This window comes from Cervus elaphus, chromosome 10 (assembly GCF_910594005.1).
Source record: "Cervus elaphus chromosome 10, mCerEla1.1, whole genome shotgun sequence".
Classification (NCBI taxonomy): Eukaryota; Metazoa; Chordata; class Mammalia; order Artiodactyla; family Cervidae; genus Cervus; species Cervus elaphus.
This window is the reverse complement of record NC_057824.1, coordinates 24,493,271-24,511,924: the sequence shown is the minus strand read 5'-3', so window position 1 is coordinate 24,511,924 and position 18,654 is coordinate 24,493,271. Positions and strand designations below refer to the sequence as shown.

Below are 18,654 nucleotides of genomic sequence, written 5' to 3'. Positions count from 1 at the left end.
TAACAGGGTCAGGTCTGAACTTCCTTCTTCCCGCCCTGTCTTGTCTCTGTGTACTTTTTGGTGAACAAGCAACTTGCAACCAGAAAGACGCTCTGTGGTCTGTGGTGGCAGGAGGGCCCTGTTGGCAGCTCTGGGCAATTCCCCTTGCCGCTAGGGGCCTCAGCGACTGCCTCTGAAATGGCTTGCTGGAAAAGGTTGCTTTGCTGTAACCCTCAGCAGCAGGTACTGATGCATAGTAGATGGAGTAGGTGATGTTTTCCAAAACTGGGGCTGGCCAGCATCACTAGAGAGTGCCCAGGACACGGGTTTTATGGCTACTCCTGGATCTGTGGCCGGTCTGCTGGCCCCTCAGGGCTGTGGTGCTGCACCCGGTGAATCGAGTCATTTTCCGGTGTAGGGTTAAGCGGCCTCACAGACACATTCCACTTCAATTTTAGAACTCCGAATGGCCCTCTGCAGCCCTGGACATGCTTATAATGGAGTGTCCTAATATTTAATAATACCTTTCAGACTTTAAACTGCAGCATAAAATTAACTTGATAGCCGGAAAGCTGGCGTGGCCCAGGCTTGTCTTGGGGATTAAATAGGTTCCAGGCCCCAAGGTTAAGGATGGCCGGGAGAGATTTAGGATCTCAGAGAGCTTTGGCAATTTCATCCTTTAATGAGGCGGGCTGGGAGGGAAGGAGGGAGGGAGATGACGTCTGTGTGCCTCCAAGGAATCACTGCTTTTTCTTCTTTGAACCGTCTCCCTTCCCTTTGTTTGTGCTTTGTGGCCCAAGTCTTGTGTTCAGACTCTCCTGTCTCCTGCCCAGCACTAGCAGGGCAAGGAGAAACCACGAAGGCAGTGCTTGGGCATACGGCAAACACTCAGTGAGTGCTTACTGTATGCTGGGCCCTGCTACTTTGTTTAAGCCTCTCAACTGGCCTGTGAGTTAGAAACCTCTTCCCCCTTTATATAGATGAGAAAACTGAGGCTCAGAGAGGCAAAGTAGGGCATACGGCAAGTGGTGGAGCCAGGTGGCAAATTCAGACAGTACTGCTTCAGAGGCTGGGTAGCACTAGCCTCCCATGAGGGCCTAACAGTCAAAATAATAACAGTAGCAGCTGCTAACATATCAGCATCATTGGGAAGGCACCATTCTGAGCGCCTAGTCACCTATATTAAAACATTCAACCTTCACCTGAGCCTTAGGATTTAGGTGCTATTAACTAACATTCCTATTTTACAGATAAGGAAACAGGTCCTCATCTAAGGAGGGACAAATCACAGTCAAGTTTATAATATTTCCAGGGTTTTTCCCCCTCTCAAAAAAAAGCTTAGAAGTCACATCTTCATTACCCAAACTCATACACAAACCCATTTCCCTTAGCAAAACAGCTGAAACTAAAGCTCCTCTACTCACACTCCCCAGACCTGGCCCCTTCTCTTTGTGAGTCATTTTTTTTTTTTTTTTAAAGCTATACTGCCATACATGAAGTGACCTGCAATGACCTAGAAGCCCCCGGGAGCTGCACTCTAGACCCTGGGTAACAGATGGGCCCAGCAGTGCAGATGCTGCAGGGCAGGGGGGCGGGGAGGGGGGCGGCGCGCGCCGTGTGGCTTCCCCGTGGTGCAGGTCCTCTCAAACCTCAGCTTCATGATTCAGCAGCGCTGACGTCAATTTACAAGAATGAAAAGTGAGAGGAGGACTGGTGTATGTGTGGGCCTGGGCTGGGGGCCCAGGTGCGACTGAGGTATTCTTCCCACTGACGGCGGGTGAGCGGGGCAGCGGCGGGCAGGCAGGATGGCAAAGGGGCCGCTCTCCAGGCTGACTGCGGGCCGGGGTGAGAACAGCCTCTGACCCGCATCAAAGCCTTTCCTCAGCGGGGGACTCTGCCCCCCATTTCAGAGATGAGGAAACAAAGGCCCAGAGAAGGACTGTCACTTACCTAGGGTCACACAACTCAAAAGTGATAGCCAAGACTTGCACCAGGTCCGCCGCACTCTCAAGGCAATTGGTTTCTTCAAGAGTGGAGGGGGGAAGAGCGAGGAACCCTGTGAAGAGGCATTTCCCCAGGTCTCACTTCAGCCTGCTTGATCTTCCCAACTTGAGTGGAACTGTTAACTGTCCCCCAGCCAGGAAGCACAGAGCTGAGCCTCTTCCTGAAGCGATGCACATAAGGCATTTAGCCCAGAGTCTGGCCATATGTCTCCTAATGATGCGGTGCTCAATAAATGATAATGAGGTTCAACGAACACACACTGAGCACTGACTTATGTTCCAGGCATTACTCTTAAGCCCAGTGGATACAGGAATGGACAAACTCGAGGGAGTCTGGCCCCTGCTCTCACAGAGTTCACGTTCAGGGCCTCCGACAGTAACTAAATATGAAACTAAAGGCACCAGAACATTCCAAGTAGTGACAGTACTCAACATGAAAACTCAAACTAGGTGGTGGGACAGCGGACTGGGACTGTTTCAGAAAGAAAGGTCAGGAAGGCCCCGCCAAGGTGATGCTGCAATTGGGCCTGGAATGACAGGTCAGAGCCAGCCAGGGAGGCAGGCATTTCAGGTAGAGGGGACAGCAGCTGGGAACGAGCTCAGCCCAGTCCAGTGGCTGGTGGAGCTGGAGGGGATGGGACTGAGTGAAGGCGAGTGGCAGGAGGTAAGGCGGAACAGGAGGGCAGTGGGCACAGTCACTGGTGAGGAGTGTGGATTTGAACTGTGATGGGGAGCCAGGGTGTGACCCGATCTAATCTGTGCTGTGATCAGATTCCCTGACTGCTTCCCTGCCTTGCTATATGTGTATCTGGGGATGGGTGTGTGTGTGTGTGTGTGTATGTGTGTGTGTGTGTGTGTCGAGGGGAGGGGTCATTCTTGGTCAGACCTCTCAGCTCCAGGTGTGTGTGTGTGTGTGTGTGTGTGTGTGTGTGTGTGTGTCGAGGGGAGGGGTCATTCTTGGTCAGACCTCTCAGCTCCAGGTGTGTGTGTGTGTGTGTGTGTGTGTGTGTGTGTGTGTGTGTGTCGAGGGGAGGGGTCATTCTTGGTCAGACCTCTCAGCTCCAGGTGTGTGTGTGTGTGTGTGTGTGTGTGTGTCGAGGGGAGGGGTCATTCTTGGTCAGACCTCTCAGCTCCAGGTGTGTGTGTGTGTGTGTGTGTGTGTGTGTGTGTGTGTGTCGAGGGGAGGGGTCATTCTTGGTCAGACCTCTCAGCTCCAGGTGTGTGTGTGTGTGTGTGTGTGTGTGTGTGTGTGTGTGTGTGTCGAGGGGAGGGGTCATTCTTGGTCAGACCTCTCAGCTCCAGGTGTGTGTGTGTGTGTGTGTGTGTGTGTGTCGAGGGGAGGGGTCATTCTTGGTCAGACCTCTCAGCTCCAGGTGTGTGTGTGTGTGTGTGTAGGGGAGGGGTCATTCTTGGTCAGACCTCTCAGCTCCAGGTGTGTGTGTGTGTGTGTGTAGGGGAGGGGTCATTCTTGGTCAGACCTCTCAGCTCCAGCCAGGTGGGCCTTATTATATGTGTATCTGGGGATGGGTGTGTGTGTGTGTGTGTGTGTGTGTGTGTGTGTGCGCGCGCCAGGGCCTTATTATGTGTGTATCTGGGGATGGGTGTGTGTGTGTGTGTGTGTATGTGTGTGTGTGTATGTGTGTGTGCCAGGTGGGCCTTATTATATGTGTATCTGGGGATGGGTGTGTGTGTGTGTGTGTGTGTGTGTGTGTGTGTGTGTGTGCCAGGTGGGCCTTATTATATGTGTATCTGGGGATGGGTGTGTGTGTGTGTGTGTGTGTGTGTGTGTGCCAGGTGGGCCTTATTATATGTGTATCTGGGGATGGGTGTGTGTGTGTGTGTGTGTGTGTGCGTGCCAGGGCCTTATTATATGTGTATCTGGGGATGGGTGTGTGTGTGTGTGTGTGTGTGTGTGCACCAGGTGGGCCTTATTATATGTGTATCTGGGGATGGGTGTGTGTGTGTGTGTGTGTGTGTGTTCCAGCCAGTTGGGCTACAGAGGGGCAGGATAGTCACAGGACCTGCTGGGACTGGTGCTGAGACCAGATATGGGCCAGGCAGGCCTGGGGCAGGCATCAGTCAGAAACCACAATTATGATCAGATCCCCAACCTAGGTCTGAACAAACCCCCAGCGCATAGCCCCACAGACTCCAGTGAGGGGCTTCTTGGCGCAGCCAGCCTCAACTTTGGGAGAGGAAGCACAGGACCTAGGAGGAGGTGGACTGGGCCTGACAGGGTGGGGGTGTTCAGTGTCTTTGCATCCCCCTCACCCGGGCAGCCCCTTCACCTGGCGTCCACTACCATCATCCAGAGACTCCCCAGGGCTCGAGGCTTCTAGGGAATAAAATAGCCCTGGGCCGATTCTAGGGGTCTCAAGGTCCCTCAGAGAGCAGAGTGTGGTCTTCAAGGAAGCCAATTCACACAGGAACAACAGTGCCCAAGATGGGCGCTCAACTGCTCCTCCCACCTGGTCTTCGCCCTCAGCCCACAGGGGAAACAGATTCCATGCTTGAGACCACCTGTTTGGCCCCGATACACCACCCTCCTCAGAACAGACACCCCTGCGTGAGGCTGGGCATCTCCAAGCCCCAGTCCTCCAACGGCCCCCAGATGCGCTCAGGAGAAGGCCCAAGTGCCCCCCGAGGACCCACGCAGCTGGCCTCAGTACTCACCGCACTCGCTTCTGCCACCGGGCCTTTGTACATGCTGTTCCCGCGCCTCGTTAGGTCTCAAGGTGAAGGGCTTGTCCTCGTAAGAGTGCCGTCGCCTCAAGGCCTCGCCGGGCCCCAGGGCGCCCGGGCCACCGGGTGCCGCGCACTGATGACGTCACTGGCCGCCCTCACCTGCTCCTCGGGTCTTGTCAGTGCTCGCCTCCTTTCGACTGTGCTCGGGCTCCCCAAGGCCCCTCTGAGCCGGGGCAGGTCCCCCCGCCCCCGCTCTGCAGCCCCTCTGGCCTCCGTGTGGTCCTAATGCCGCTCTGGGCCTGCTACCGCTTGGAAGACCTTCCTGCCCTCACCACCCACGCAGAGAGGGCCGTCAGGTCAAGCCCCTAAGAGGGGGATCTCCCAGCCCACTCTGGTCTTAAGAGACCAAAAAGAGCTTCCACTCCATACCGGTGCGCACCCGCCACTGCTGCACCAACTCACAGAGCACCCAGATCCTGAACACTAGCTTTCTTACCTGCAAATGAGATTAATCACAGTACCCGTCCCATGTCCTTGGAAGGAAAGTTACGACCAACCTAGGTAGCATATTAAAAAGCAGAGACATTACTTTGCCAACAAAGGTCTGTCTGGTCAAGGCTATGGTTTTTCCAGTGGTCATGTATGGATGTGAGAGTTGGACTGTGAAGAAGGCTGAGCACCGAAGAATTGATGCTTTTGAACTGTGGTGTTGGAGGAGACTCTTGAGAGTCCTTTGGACTGCAAGGAGATCCAACCAGTCCATCCTGAAAGAGATAAGTCCTGGGTGTTCATTGGAAGGACTGATGCTGAAGCTGAAATTCCAGTACTTTGGCCACCTCATGCGAAGAGTTGACTCATTGGAAAAGACCCTGATGCTGGGAGGAATTGGGGGCAGGAGAAGGGGATGACAGAGGACGAGACGATTGGATGGCATCACTTACTTGATGGACATGAGTTTGAGTGGACTCCGGGAGTTGGTGATGGACAGGGAGGCCTGGCATGCTGCGATTCATGGGGTTGACTGAGCGACTGAACTGACTGGCTGACTGACTGACTGACCATGGACGAGATTAAGTAAAAGGGTACCTGTACAATGTTTAACACGTGATAGGTCTCCAATAATTAGGGTTGGCCTCTGCTTTATGATCCTTGCCTTGCTGCTGTTTTAATATAATGCCAATTACAGAGCAGCTAAAGGATGCTTATACTTTGCCCAGGTTGTATCACGGAGGTGGGCTCAGAAAAGTGAAGGAATTGCCCACCCTCCACCGCAAATGTGTAAATGGCAAAGCCACAGTTTGACTCCAGGTACTTGATGCCCAAGGTCATGATCTTACCAACTACCATGCTCAGGAGTTCATGGGTTAATAAGTTTCTGAGACTTAGGGCCACCCTGGAGGATGTTCAGAGCCATACAACCAGCCAGGGCTCAGAGCACCTCATTCATCCTTTTCTCCCTAGCACAGGCTGGAAAGCCACACGAGACAGTGGGCTGGTAACTTATCTGCAAGGTTGCATCAGAATTCAGCCTAGGAGAGGGCTGCTTGATCAGAAGGGACCCTGGGGGAGTGGCTCTGGGGCAGTCCTGGCAGCAGGCGGTGGAGGGTGGGGGGGTGGGGAATGGGTGCAAATGCTGACAGGCAAAGACAGGAATGGTGTGAGCCTGACATCTGGATCCTGAGTTAGGAGGGTGACATTCGGGGCTGGCCCCACCTGGGGACCTGCAGCGGCCTGTGGGATGAGACACTCCCTCCCATACCTCCCACACTTGGGTGCAGCCGGGAGGGGCATCCAGGAGCAGGGTGGAGAGGAGGGGATGAGGCCTGGGTAAGTCAGCCTTGGTGGCCCCTCCCCTCAACATTTCACTGTGGGAGGCAGCACGGAGGAGCAGAAAGACTGGGGACCCAGGCCCTGGTTTCAAGTCCTGTTAACAGTGTGACTGTAGTGGCCTCATCTATAAAACCAGAATTAGATTCAATGCTGGAGAAGACTCTTGAGAGCCCCTTGCACTTCAAGGAGATCAAGCCAGTCCATTCTAAAGGAAATCAACCCCGAGTATTCATTGAAAGGACTGATGCTGATGCTCCAATACTTTGGCCACCTGATGCAAAGAGCTGACTCATTGGAAAAGATCCTGAAGCTGGGAAAGATTGAGGGCAGGAGGAGAAGGGGACAACAGAAGACGAGATGGTTGGATGGCATCATCAACTCACTGAACATGAGTTTGAGCAAACTCCGGGAGATGGTGAAGGACAGGGAACCCTGGTGTGCTGCAGTCCAGGGGGTCACAAAGAGTCGGACATGACTGAGTGACTGAATAACAACAACAAGACTAAATGAGACCCACTCTGCCTTGCTTCGGAAGGGCTATGAGGATCAAATGATTTACTCTAAGTGGGGATAACTTGGATCACCACGCAAATATAGAGGTTACAATAATTATTACTATTTTGCTTCACACAGGCTGCCCCGTGTATTTGAGTGAGCACAGCTATGAAGTCAGACAGACTTGGTTGCATTCTCAACTTGTCATTTGCTACAAACAGTGGAGGCTACCAGCTCATCATGTCAGTTGCTCACTAGACACTAGGCATTGTTCTATGTAATTCATGCATTGTATTTCATTTAACCCTCACAAGAACCATATGAAACAGACACTATTATTGTTATGATACTCATTTTGCAGATGAGAAAACAGGCACAGAGAGGTTAAATAAAGTGCCCAGGGTCAACAGCAGCTACGTGGCAGAACTTAGGAGGTTCCAACACAGGCAGCCCGATTTTGCAGCCATTCCCTTGCTTTAAGCTAAGGTTTCCAAACCGTCAGACACCAGAGATCCACTTTTATGATTTTTGCCAGCTCTATCCAAGTTGCAGCTGTTATGTTATTCAATGATATTCTTCAAGTCACTTGGTTTTCTTAGGTAAGTTTTATTCAAAGGGAAATGTATCATTAACAATACACAGAAAGCCAGAGTCACCTGCCACAAAAAGGTAACCCTTGAAAAAAATGCAACGAAATTCAAACAGTGTTAGTAAGTTTTAGCTAGAGATTGGTGTCTTGCTCTGCTTTCAGAGAAGGTCTGCTGTGTGTGGGCTTCCCAGGTGGTGCAGAATTCGCCTGCCAATGAAAGAGCCAAAGGAGATGTGGGTCCGATCCCTGGGTTGGGAAAATCCCCTGGAAGAGGAAATGGCAACCCACTCCGGTATTCTTGCCTGGAAAATCCCATGGACAGAGGAGCCTGTCGGACTACAGTCCACGAAGTTGCAAAGAGTTGTACATGATTGAGCACACACACAAACAAAAAAGCCTGTTTTGTGTGTGGTTGAGATCGAGGGAGGGAGGGGAAGAGAGAGACGTGTCAAGTGTCAGAGAGGTGTTCAAGACACAGTAGCACCCATATGAGACTGTCTCCTTTACTTGAGTGGAAAATAGGAAATCTTTCACAGCAATTCAATGTTTTATCAAAATGTCCCTGGGTCTCACCTAAAACCATCATCCAGGGACCCTCCAGGACACCCATCCCGTGCCTGGGAAACTGCCCAGCTTGGCTGCCAACTGTGTGTCGTGGGCAGAGCCTTAGTTTCCTCACCTGTGAAATGGGTAAGCCCTCAGATCTCACAGGTACAGAGTATTAAAAGGAAGTGATTATAAGCACAGAGTACATGCTCAATATGAGGCGTGACGCTGGCAGGGCAGGGTGGACCCTATGTAGGGGGCCCAGCTTGGGACACTAAAAATGAAAGCCTAGCATGGCCAGCCTGGGGTTCCTCCGTGCTGCTAATCTTATCTTTTGCCAAGTTCCCTCTGTGCTAACCTGGTGACAGGAAGGGCCACAGTTTCTGGAAGGTGGGTCAAAGCGAAACTACCTCGGCTCCTGGAGGGAGGGGGGCCTGGTGGGCTCCCCCAGCCAGGTGGGCAGGGCGTGGGGGCGGGGCGAGGAGTGCAGGCTTGAGCTTAAAGTGGACCTCCCCCTCATTGGATTGCAGATGGGGAAACTGAGGACCAGAGATGTGTGCTCAGCCCCTTTGCAGGCAATGGAGGGAATTGGGTGTGACCATCTAAACTACTGATTTGGTTACCTGACACCCCAAATCACACACACATACCCTTGGCTCCCCCTGCAAGTGAGTATTGCTACTGATTCCTCTTTATCTAGCTCTTTCTAGATGGGTATCCTTATTGTCTCATTTCACAGGCTAGGCCAGGAGAGGTTGAGCTCCTTGTCTAGATCTCACGGCTGATAAAAGTCATAGAAGCAGTACTTGGACCAAGTCAGATGACCCCAGAGCACTCTAGTGGCTCCCAGCTGCTAGACACTAAAATCTGATCCCTTTCCCATGGGCTCTGAGGTCCTTCACTGCCCAGCCCCACTGTACATTTTAGCCCCTCACTGTCCCCTTCACATTCCCCATCTGCTTCCATCATCCTCTGGCCTTGTGAGCAACCCAGGGGAAGTCTTTGATGTTTCTCTTGCCTTCTCTTCACTTGGCAAACTCCTACTCAGTCTTCGAAGCCCAGCTCAGCCATCACCTCCCCCAGGGAAAAAAAAGGGTGAGTCAGTCAGAAAGAGTGGGGGGGAAGCAAGGGGTGCAGATAGGCAGAGCGAGGGAGCAGGAGGCAGAGCTGGAGAGACAGGGAGTGGGAAGAGGAGAGGAAAGACAACATGGGAAAATAGGAAGGAAAGAGAAGACAGAGAGGTCTTAGGAGTGAGAGAAAGGACTTGTGGATGGATGGGTGAGTGAATGAATGAGGGAATGAATGAATGAATGGGTGAAGGAATAAATAATCCAAACCATGTCCTAAATAAAGGTCAAGTGAATAAAGAGGAAGCCCTGAAGGCTGGGCCGGGCCGGGCGGCCGTTACCCGCAGCGGCCCCTGCTCCTACCCTGACGGCTGTGGATGGGGCCAGGCAAGACCTCTCTGGGCTCCGGGCCTGGTCTGGGTCCTGAAGTGCTGGCTGTGTCCTTGACATTTGACAATGCTGTGCTTGTAACACCGTCCCCTCCCAGCCAAGAACCTTGGGTACCTATACTGCTCCAGACGCAGAAAACTGAAAGTAAAAGCCATCCTGAGCTTTGCCCCAGCCTTCCTGTCCCTCAGCTGGTTTCTTAGAAATCAGCTGCCTGGGCTACCAGTGGCAACCTGGACTTCCTCCCTCACCCAAGTTCCCCCTCCCCTGGTGGGTGCCATGCTCCCAGCAGAGATGGCACTATAGGCCCATATCAGAGTTGGGGGGAACCCTCCAGAAAGAAAATTTGGGAGTCAAGCATTCATTCCACAAATGTTTATTCATGCTTCCAATAGGCCCAGGTGCAAGGGAGGAGACCAATCTGAGCTGTTCAGAGAGTTAGGAGAAAAAGGGCATCGATGGGATTTTGGTATCCCCTGATCCAGGTGGCTGCAGGGTTGGTGGAGGGTGAGGGGGAACCAGGAAAAGAGCTAACTAGTTTAAGAATAAGAGGACAGTGGAGGATGTAGAGTTAGGGGAGGCACCCTGGGGATGCCACTGTCAGAGTCCTAAAGCATGAGTTGAGAAAGAATCCACCTGGGCAGTCAGGGTGGGGAAGGGCATCTCGGGCAGAGGGAACAGCATGTGCGAAGTGACCTCTGTAATCTCCCATATCTGTATGTCGTTGTTCAGTTGCTCAGTAGTGTCTGACTGAGTGACCCACGGACGGCAGCACACCAGGCTCCCCTGTGTCCCAGAGCTTGCTCAAACTCATATCCATTGAGTCGGTGACGCCATCCAACCATCTCATCCTCTGTCGCCCCCTTCTCCTCCTGCCCTCAATCTTTCCCAGCATCAGGGTCTTTTCCAATGAGTCAGCTCTTCATGTCAGGTGGCCAAAGTATTGGAGCTTCAGTCCTTCCAGTGAATCTATATAACTGTCCCTGTAGAGGCAAGTTTCTCTGTTTTTTTGCGGGCAGAGAAACTAAGGCTCAGAGAAGTGTGGTGGATGTATTTGCCCAAGACGTCACAGCTAGAGGGCAGATCCGAAGGTGGCCTAGCCTCTCCCCTAAGCGAGCTCCAGTCAGCCTCCAGATCCTGACCGTGGCTATCTCACTGGAGCTCGCCCTCCACCCCAGGCCCTGGGCTCCCGCACACAAGCACCTCTCCATGGAGAGACAAAGTTAGGAGAAAAACGTGAGGCTCAGAGAGCTCAAGTAACTTGCCTACGTCACACAGCCTGTTGGAGCACAACAGGGATTCACAGCCAGGTTTGTGGGAGCCCAATGTGCCCCCTTGTTCCTCTGCACGAGGCATCTGGGCCCTCACAGAGCAGTCGTGACCTGACCGTCTCTGCCCACATTCCAAAGAGGGAGAGGGGCCAGCAGGTGCAGAGACGCAGCGGCTGGAAAGGAGGGTCCACACAGGGGGCCTGTGACCACAGGTGGATGTGGGCAAGGCCTGGCCTGAGTTCCCCATGCCCCAGTTCAGGGTAGGCACGTGACCTAAGCTGGACCAGTCAGAGACCCTCCTGGGACTTTTTCTGCAGGAACTCTTTCCTCTAAACGGAGGCCCGCTGGTAGCCATCGTGCCTGCTGGGTCGAAAGAGTGGAAGAGAAGATGCACAAGACGGAGCCCCGATGCATCGTGGGAGCCCCTACATCCAGCCAGACCTGAAACCCACCCCTGGGCTGACCTGTGACACACGCCACAAGGCTCCCTTTCTGCTTATGCTTGTCTGAGTTATGCTTCTGTCACTGGCAACCCCAGAGAGTCTTGGGTAATCAGAGTTTGAAGAGCAGTGAGGGTCAGGGGTCAGGTTTGCCTGGAACAAAGGGTGAGTGGGTGAAATGGAACCACTCATCCTAAGAAGAGGCCGAACAACTCTCCGACTGGAAGAAGCAAGACTAGTTTTGCCAGGATCTGGGGCCCAGGGTGCTCCCCTCTCCGGCTGACATCTGCCCTCAAGGAAAGCTGGAATGCAGACACTTTCACACCTCCTTGTTCATGGTGGTTCTTAACTTTTTTGTGCTGGGAAAAAAAAAAAATTCCACATTAAAAATTTTTCCTTCCCTTTTTTCTTTTTTAAAACAGACTTTATTTTTAGAGCAGTTTTAGTTCACATCAAAATTGAGTGGAAAGCACAGAGTTTCCATATCCCCACTGCTTCCCCGCCCCCACGATCACATCCTGGATCAGTCCACATTATTTTTTAATCTTCACATTTGTTGTTAAATTCGTAAAAGAATCTACCAATAATGATAGCACAAAACACATCTTATATATTTTCCTGATTTCCAGATACACACTTTTTTCTTAAAAAAGACACCATTCTTTTTTCTTTTTAAATTATGATAGTATGATAACACATTTACAGGAAAGCTGGAAAATACAGAACAAAGCTACATATATTACAATTATTTTTTAAAGTAGATAAATTAAAGTTTTTAATTGGAATTTCAATATCAAACTCTCAGAAGTTAATAGAATGAATATACAGAAAAATAGTATAAAGCAGGCCTGAAAAGCACTGTGAACCAATTCAACATAATTAAGATTTATACAATGTTCACCCAATAGTAGGATACGAATTCTATTCAAGTTCCCATAGACTATAAAGTAGGAGACATTGGAACATATCCAGGGACGTCAAGCAAGGAAGATACCACTCTTCATAACCCATATCATAACCTGCTTTTTCCACTGAGCATTTCATGAACAGCCTTCTAAGTCACTGGTTGACAAGGTCGTAACAATGGTACCTGTTTTATCAGTAAGGAAGCTGAGGTCCAGCTGGAGCCCAGAAGGCGACCCATGTTGTCCTTCTGAGGCACATCTCACTGGACGCTCTCAAGGGTCCACTGAGGTTTTGCTCCTTCTTTACAGACAGGAAAACTGCTGTGCAGAGAGGGGAAGTCGCTCTTGTTTGGGGGAGGCCCACATCCCTGGGCAGGGTGGAAAGGAGGGGCTGCTGGTCGGCAGGGCTACATTAGCAGAGGCTATGGGCACTCTGTGCTGAGGAGAGGGAGGCTGGCCCTCCGAGGAGCCATCTGGTGTGTCCCTGAGGGACAGCCTTGCCTCACCGCTGCCTTGGTCATGCTGCTACTGACCTTCCCAGGAGGTATCTGGTGCAGAAACGACTTGTGCCACCAGCTAATTCTCAAACTCAGGCTCACAGTGAGCACCCACCATATGCCAGACACCACTGGGGCACCATATACACACCCACGGTCTCGGTTCGTCCTTCTTACCCCTCTGTAGGGTAGGACTATTAGTGTCCATTTTTCAGATGAGGAAACTGAGGCCTAGAGAAGTGAAATGACTTGCCAAGGGCCACAGAGTTAACATGTGGCAAAACCAAAATTGGACCTAAGTGAGGTCTGAATTCAGACAGAAGCATCAACCTCCCGACTGGGTCTCTGACTTGGTAAATTGTTAACCACACACACACACACACACACACACATACAAACCAAGTGGCCAACAGGTCTTCAGAACTGTGCCACAGAGCTCTGGCCTCAGCTCCATCCTTTTCCCCCATCTTCCCAGATTCCTTTATGAGACTCTAAGATGATCTGCTTGTTGCAAGGATGGTGAACCAGTCACTGGGATCCCAAATACGCCCTGGATTAAGACATAGAGCAGACACCAAGATGACATTAAAGGCACTGATGTAAAGTCCTGTACTGTGGTTAGGAACAGCAATATTCCCAATTCAGGTTGACGTCTGGCCCAAACACCATGGTTGAATGTAAACTCAAAATGACCCGTGAGCCAGCTGCGGCTTGCACAAGTTAGTAATAAGAAGTCCTATAATTGGGAGGTCCCAGCAGGGGTGTTCAGAATGACAAGTGACATGTAGTGATGTGCTGGCTTAGGCACCTGTGGACACAAATGGGGAGCTTTCACCACTTGCCTGCACAGGGCGCATGCTTGGGAATCAGGGCTGACATTGAGTGTTGGTGACAAGGAAGAATGCTTACACCCATCCTGGGTACATGCTGCATGATCAATCAACGTGGATTTGACAAATGGAGGATGGAGGAGAAAATGGATAACATTTAGTATCACTAATATCATTGGTGATATATTATTAGATAAGAGATATGATATATGTGTTATATGACATAAGAGCTATTCTTGACTTAGCACTAATTATATACAGGCATGCGGCTAAGCACGTCATGCTATCTTTAATTCTTGAAACAGTCTGGCGGGTGGATCATCTTAGGCTGAATCACATGAAATTGCTGATTTTGTAGGTCAAAAACACAGGAGTATTGGCAATACAGTTCAACATCAGAGCATTTTCATTTCGACAGAATAAATAAACCCCACTGGCAGGACCCTGGGGCGCCTGCCTGCTCAGAGGATGGAGTTTTCTCCTTGCTTCCTCCTCTTCACTCACCCTCTCATTCTGGCTACCCAGGCCCCCACCACCCCACCCCATTGCGGCCAGGTCTATATTTACAGTCTAGATTTCTGTGAAGTGGGGACTCGAGGAAGTGACTTATTCCAGAGTCATCACAGTCACCCAGAGATAATGACATCCAAGAAACCTTCAGTTTCTGTCCCCTCTCTGCCCCTGCCAATATGGGGCTTTTCCCTCTCTGGGTTTCCAAGGCTCAAACCAGCAAGACAGAAATAGGAATTGTGTGTCTGCCTACCATCTGTCTGATGGGCAGATAAAATGGAATGGGAGATTTGTGTCCATTTTGCAGACTGAAGCAAATCTGTGCCCAACCTGGTTGCCAGTCGCCCCATCAGGGGCAGAGAGGAGAGCAGGTGGGTTTCTGGACATCTGGGGTCTCAGCCCGGCTCAGCTTGGTCCAAGCATCCTAGAGGTCACTGGAAGGACCCCGGGATCAGCCATGCCCCACCACTCCTGGGGCTGGTGCTGAACCGACAGCCAAGCCATGGGGGCGCTGGGCCCAGGGGGGTGGAGTCTTTCCAGGTAGTCAGACTGAGAGAGAGGGTGGCAGCTTGCGGGGACAGCGGAGGAGGAAGGGAACAGCCTGGTCCCCGCGGTGCACAGTTCGGTCCCCGCCGCGCACAGCCCGCCCGCCAGGCACAGCCGGTCTTCGGGGAAGTCGCCGAGTCGGAGTTCCAGGAAGCGATAACGCTTGTTGAAACCTCTTTCTTGTGGCCTGGTCTCGTCACATGGCTTGGTGGGGACCAACGTCAAGCAGGGCCACAGGTCTGGGCCAGCTTGCACCCTGATAGTTGCTGCCACCCTAAGCTCCTCCCCCGAGGCTGAAGCGGGGGATGGGGAACCAGGCAGGAGAGGGCATGTGTGGTACCCACCCCAACACCCCTCGCCCAGGCTGAGAGCGGAGGACCCCTGGGTGGAGGGCTTGCTGTGAAAACACACAGCAGGTGCTGAGGAGAGAGAAAACCTTTGCTCCCTTCCCAAGAAGCCAGGGAACGTGTCCCATCATTCTAGGGCAGGACTCTCCACCTCAGCACTACTGACTTCTCTGCTCTGGGGACAGTCCTGTGCCCTGTAGGATGTGAGGAGTGTGCCTGGCCTCTACCCACTAGACACCAGTAGTACCCACACCCACCCCCAGCTGTGACACCAAAAATGTCTCCAGACGTGGCCAAATGGTCCCTGAAGGACAAAACCCTGATCCAGATTCAGTGTCCAGTACATAGTAGGTGCACAAGAATCAGTAGGTCTTCAGCCCTGACTGCAGAACCTGTCTGGTTCATTTTTACACCCTATCACCTGGCATCATGGATCTGCAAAGGGACAATTCTGGGAATTTTTCTGGTGGTTCAGTGGCTAAGACTCTGTGCTCCTGATGCAGGGGACCTGGGTTCGATCCCTGGTCAGGGAAGTATATCTCACATGCTGCAATGAAGACCTGGCTCAGTCAAATAAATAAATGAAAATAAATATTTTGGAAAAAGGGATAATTTGGGAGACTCTTAGTCCTCCAATCTCTTTTAGCTTCTCACTCCACAACACTAGGCTTCCCAGCTGGCTCAGTGGTAAAGAATCTGCCTGCCAATGCAGGAGACAGGGGTTCGATCCCTGGGTGGAGAAGATCCCCTGGATGAGGAAATGGCAACCCACTGCAGTATTCTTGCCTGGAGAATCCCAGGGACGGGGGAGCCTAGTGGGCTGCATCTATGGGATCGTATAGAGTTGGACACGACTGAAGCGACTTAGCAGCAGCAGCAGCGACTAAACAACAACAGCTCTCTTAGCTTCTCACTCCATAAGACTAATAAACATACCATCTAAATAAAACCTGTGCTGGAGGCCTTGAACTTGAGGACAGGAGGCTGAATTGAAGGTGTGGTCAGGCTTGACACAAAGGGTAAAAAGAAAGGTCATGAGTCCCAGCACCCAGTGTGGTCCCTGGAATCTGGCAGCCCTTCCCCTTCCCACCCCCACCCACCCCAGGCTGGAGGCTGGGGGATCCTCTGTAGAGAAACTGACCCACCTAGGAGAGGACACTTCAGATGCTGACTCTGGGATTCTACCGTGACAGCCAGAGCCTGCCCAGCTGCCTGGATGAGACTCACCTATCCACACGCCCTGTCCATAGTCAGCAAGCTTCTGATGGTCTGTTTTCAGTTTCCTGATCTTCAGTGTGAACTCACAAGACGAGGATCACTGGACACTGGAGGCAGGCTTGTACAAGGAAAATCAGAGATCAACACCAGCAGAGAAAAAGAGCTCCTGGAAAACAGGGCCAATGCAGGGAGGAGGAAAACATAAGACAACAAAAACCCTAAGAGCAATAAGAGACGTTGTATCTCTAAAATGAGAACAAGACGCTGCATAAAGGAACATTCAGTGACCAAGAAAGAACTAGAGAGGTGATAGCAGAAAGAAAAACTTTCACTATTAGCCTTGCAAGCGACTGGAAAGCCTCCCAGAAAGAGAGTTAAAAAATCCGACATAAGAATATCAAGAAAGGAGAGGATTGTCCCTGAAGATGGAACATCTGGCTCATCAGTGTTAGGGGACAGAAAAAATGGAGGGAAAAAAAGGTTCTAAATCTGAAGGACGTGAGCTTCCATGTGGAAAAAGCTTCTCAACAGCTGCGTTAGTTTTCTATTTCTGTGTACAAATCACCCCAGCTCTTGGTGCTACGGAAGGGAGAATTCTGAGAGAGCTCCCATCCTTTCCCGCCACCCCATCTCATCCCCAGGACATGTTTATAATGGATTCCGCTCCTGTGATCAGGTTACGATACAAGGTTGGTTTTACAAAAGGGAGGTTATCCAGTGGATCTAACTTAATCCCCTGAACCCTTCAAAAGCGGAGCGTTTTCTCTGGCTGGTGCCAGAAGAGGAAGTCAGAGATTTGAAGCACAGGAAAGATGTGCTGCTGGAGTGGAGGAGGAGGGGCCATGTGTGGATGAAATGTGGGTCACCTCTAGAGTTGAGAGCAGCCCTCGGCTGATACTTGGCGAGGAAACAGGGACCTCAGACCTACAACCACAGGAACTGAATTTTGCCAGAATCAAGAAGGAGCCTGGAAGCACATATTTACCCCCAGAGTCGCCAGATGGGAACTGGGACCCCGGCTGACCCCTTGATTTTGGCCCAGTGAGACCCTCGAGCAGAAAACGTATGGCAAACTTCTGACCTAGGAAAACTTTGAGATAATAAATTTATTAAGCCACTAGGTCTGTGGTAACTGGCTACACAGCAGAAACAAGAAAACTCGTAGATCTGCTTAAGAGAACAGATATTTATCTCGCACCGTTTCTGTGGGTCAGGAATCAGGGAGTGACTCAGCTGGCTGGCTCTGTCTCAGGGTCTCTCAGGAGGCCGCAGTCAAGGAGTGAGCTGGGGCTGGGAGGACCTGCTCCGGGGGCTCATTCACAAGGCTGGAGGCAGGCGGCCTCGGCTCCGCACTGCAGGGGCCTTGCCGTGGGGCTGGTTGAGTGCCCTCACAACATGGCGGCTGGCCTCCCCAGCAGCAAGCGAGCCAAGAGGGGGTAACATGGCAGCCAGGTGCCTTTTGTGACCTGGTCTTGGAAGTCACGTTATTATTTTAAAAGTAATTAATTAATTTTTGGCTGCGCTCTGGGTCTTCATTGCTATGTAAAGCTTTCCTCTAGCTGCGGTGGGCGCAATCCACTCTCTAGCTGTGACACACGGGCTGAGTTGCTCCGTGGCATGTGGAATCTACCTGAAGCAGGGGCTGAACCTGTGTCCCCTATATTGGCAGGCGGATTCTTAACCACCGGATCACAAGGGAAGTCCCCAAAGTCACATTATTATTATCATTGTCATCAATCCACATTTATTCCTTCCTAGCTAAGTGACCCAGGGAAGCTTCCTCAACCACTTTGAGCCTCACTTTCTCTGTGCAGTGGGGAGATACTACTCCACTGGAAGGATTAGAATAGAGCTGAGAAGAAATAAAAATAATACCCCTTGAAGAACGCAGCACACATCTGTTGGGTCTGAGGAATCTTATTTTGTCTCTGCCTCCCAGTCTACTATCCAAGTCCAGATCATTCCTGGGCTCTTAGGTCCAAGCAGGAGGGGTCCAGGCCAGAGTTCAGGGAAGGTTTGGGGCCTGAATTGATCATGGAACAGTCCCCACTCTGACCCCTGAGCTGTGAGGGACACTGACCTCTCTGGGGTTGATCTAGCCCCTCAAGGCTCCCTCCTGTTATCTTGTTGCTCAGAAACCCCTTTGTCCCCCTGGGTGGCCCCTGGTTCTGCTCCGAGCCTCCTTGTCTCTGCCTGTCACATACAACCATTAGAAGATACACAAAATTTTGCAGAGATGCCTACAGGAAGTGCACTGATGGAGTCCAGCCCTGGATCAGGCTCCATCTGACAGATTCAGGAGCAGAGACAGGAGAGAGGACGAGAGGGACCTGAGGCAGGTGCTGAGACTGAGTCCTGGCCCTGAAGTTCAAGCCTTGGGTTCTGCCAGTTTTGAGTTAAGAGTCCTGTCATGGCCCCTTCTGTTGCATGACAAGAGCACATTTTCTTCCCTGAGCTCACGCACCTCAGCTGGCATTTACCTGGCATTTACCTCGTAGGGGCACGTATC

General features: G+C 51.6%; 1 long non-coding RNA gene across 2 annotated transcripts; it reads right to left on the bottom strand.

The window, feature by feature from the left end:
* Positions 1-11,172: 11,172 nt before the first annotated feature.
* LOC122701399 lies at positions 11,173-16,524 on the bottom strand. Of its 2 annotated transcripts, none has more exons than XR_006343062.1 (4): positions 16,155-16,524; positions 13,090-13,244; positions 12,383-12,515; positions 11,173-11,651 (listed from the first exon to the last, which is right to left on the bottom strand). It is a non-coding gene; the product is annotated as an uncharacterized LOC122701399 (long non-coding RNA). The 2 variants fall into 2 exon arrangements; XR_006343061.1 differs by having other exon boundaries at positions 12,383-12,518; positions 13,094-13,244.
* Positions 16,525-18,654: the final 2,130 nt, after the last annotated feature.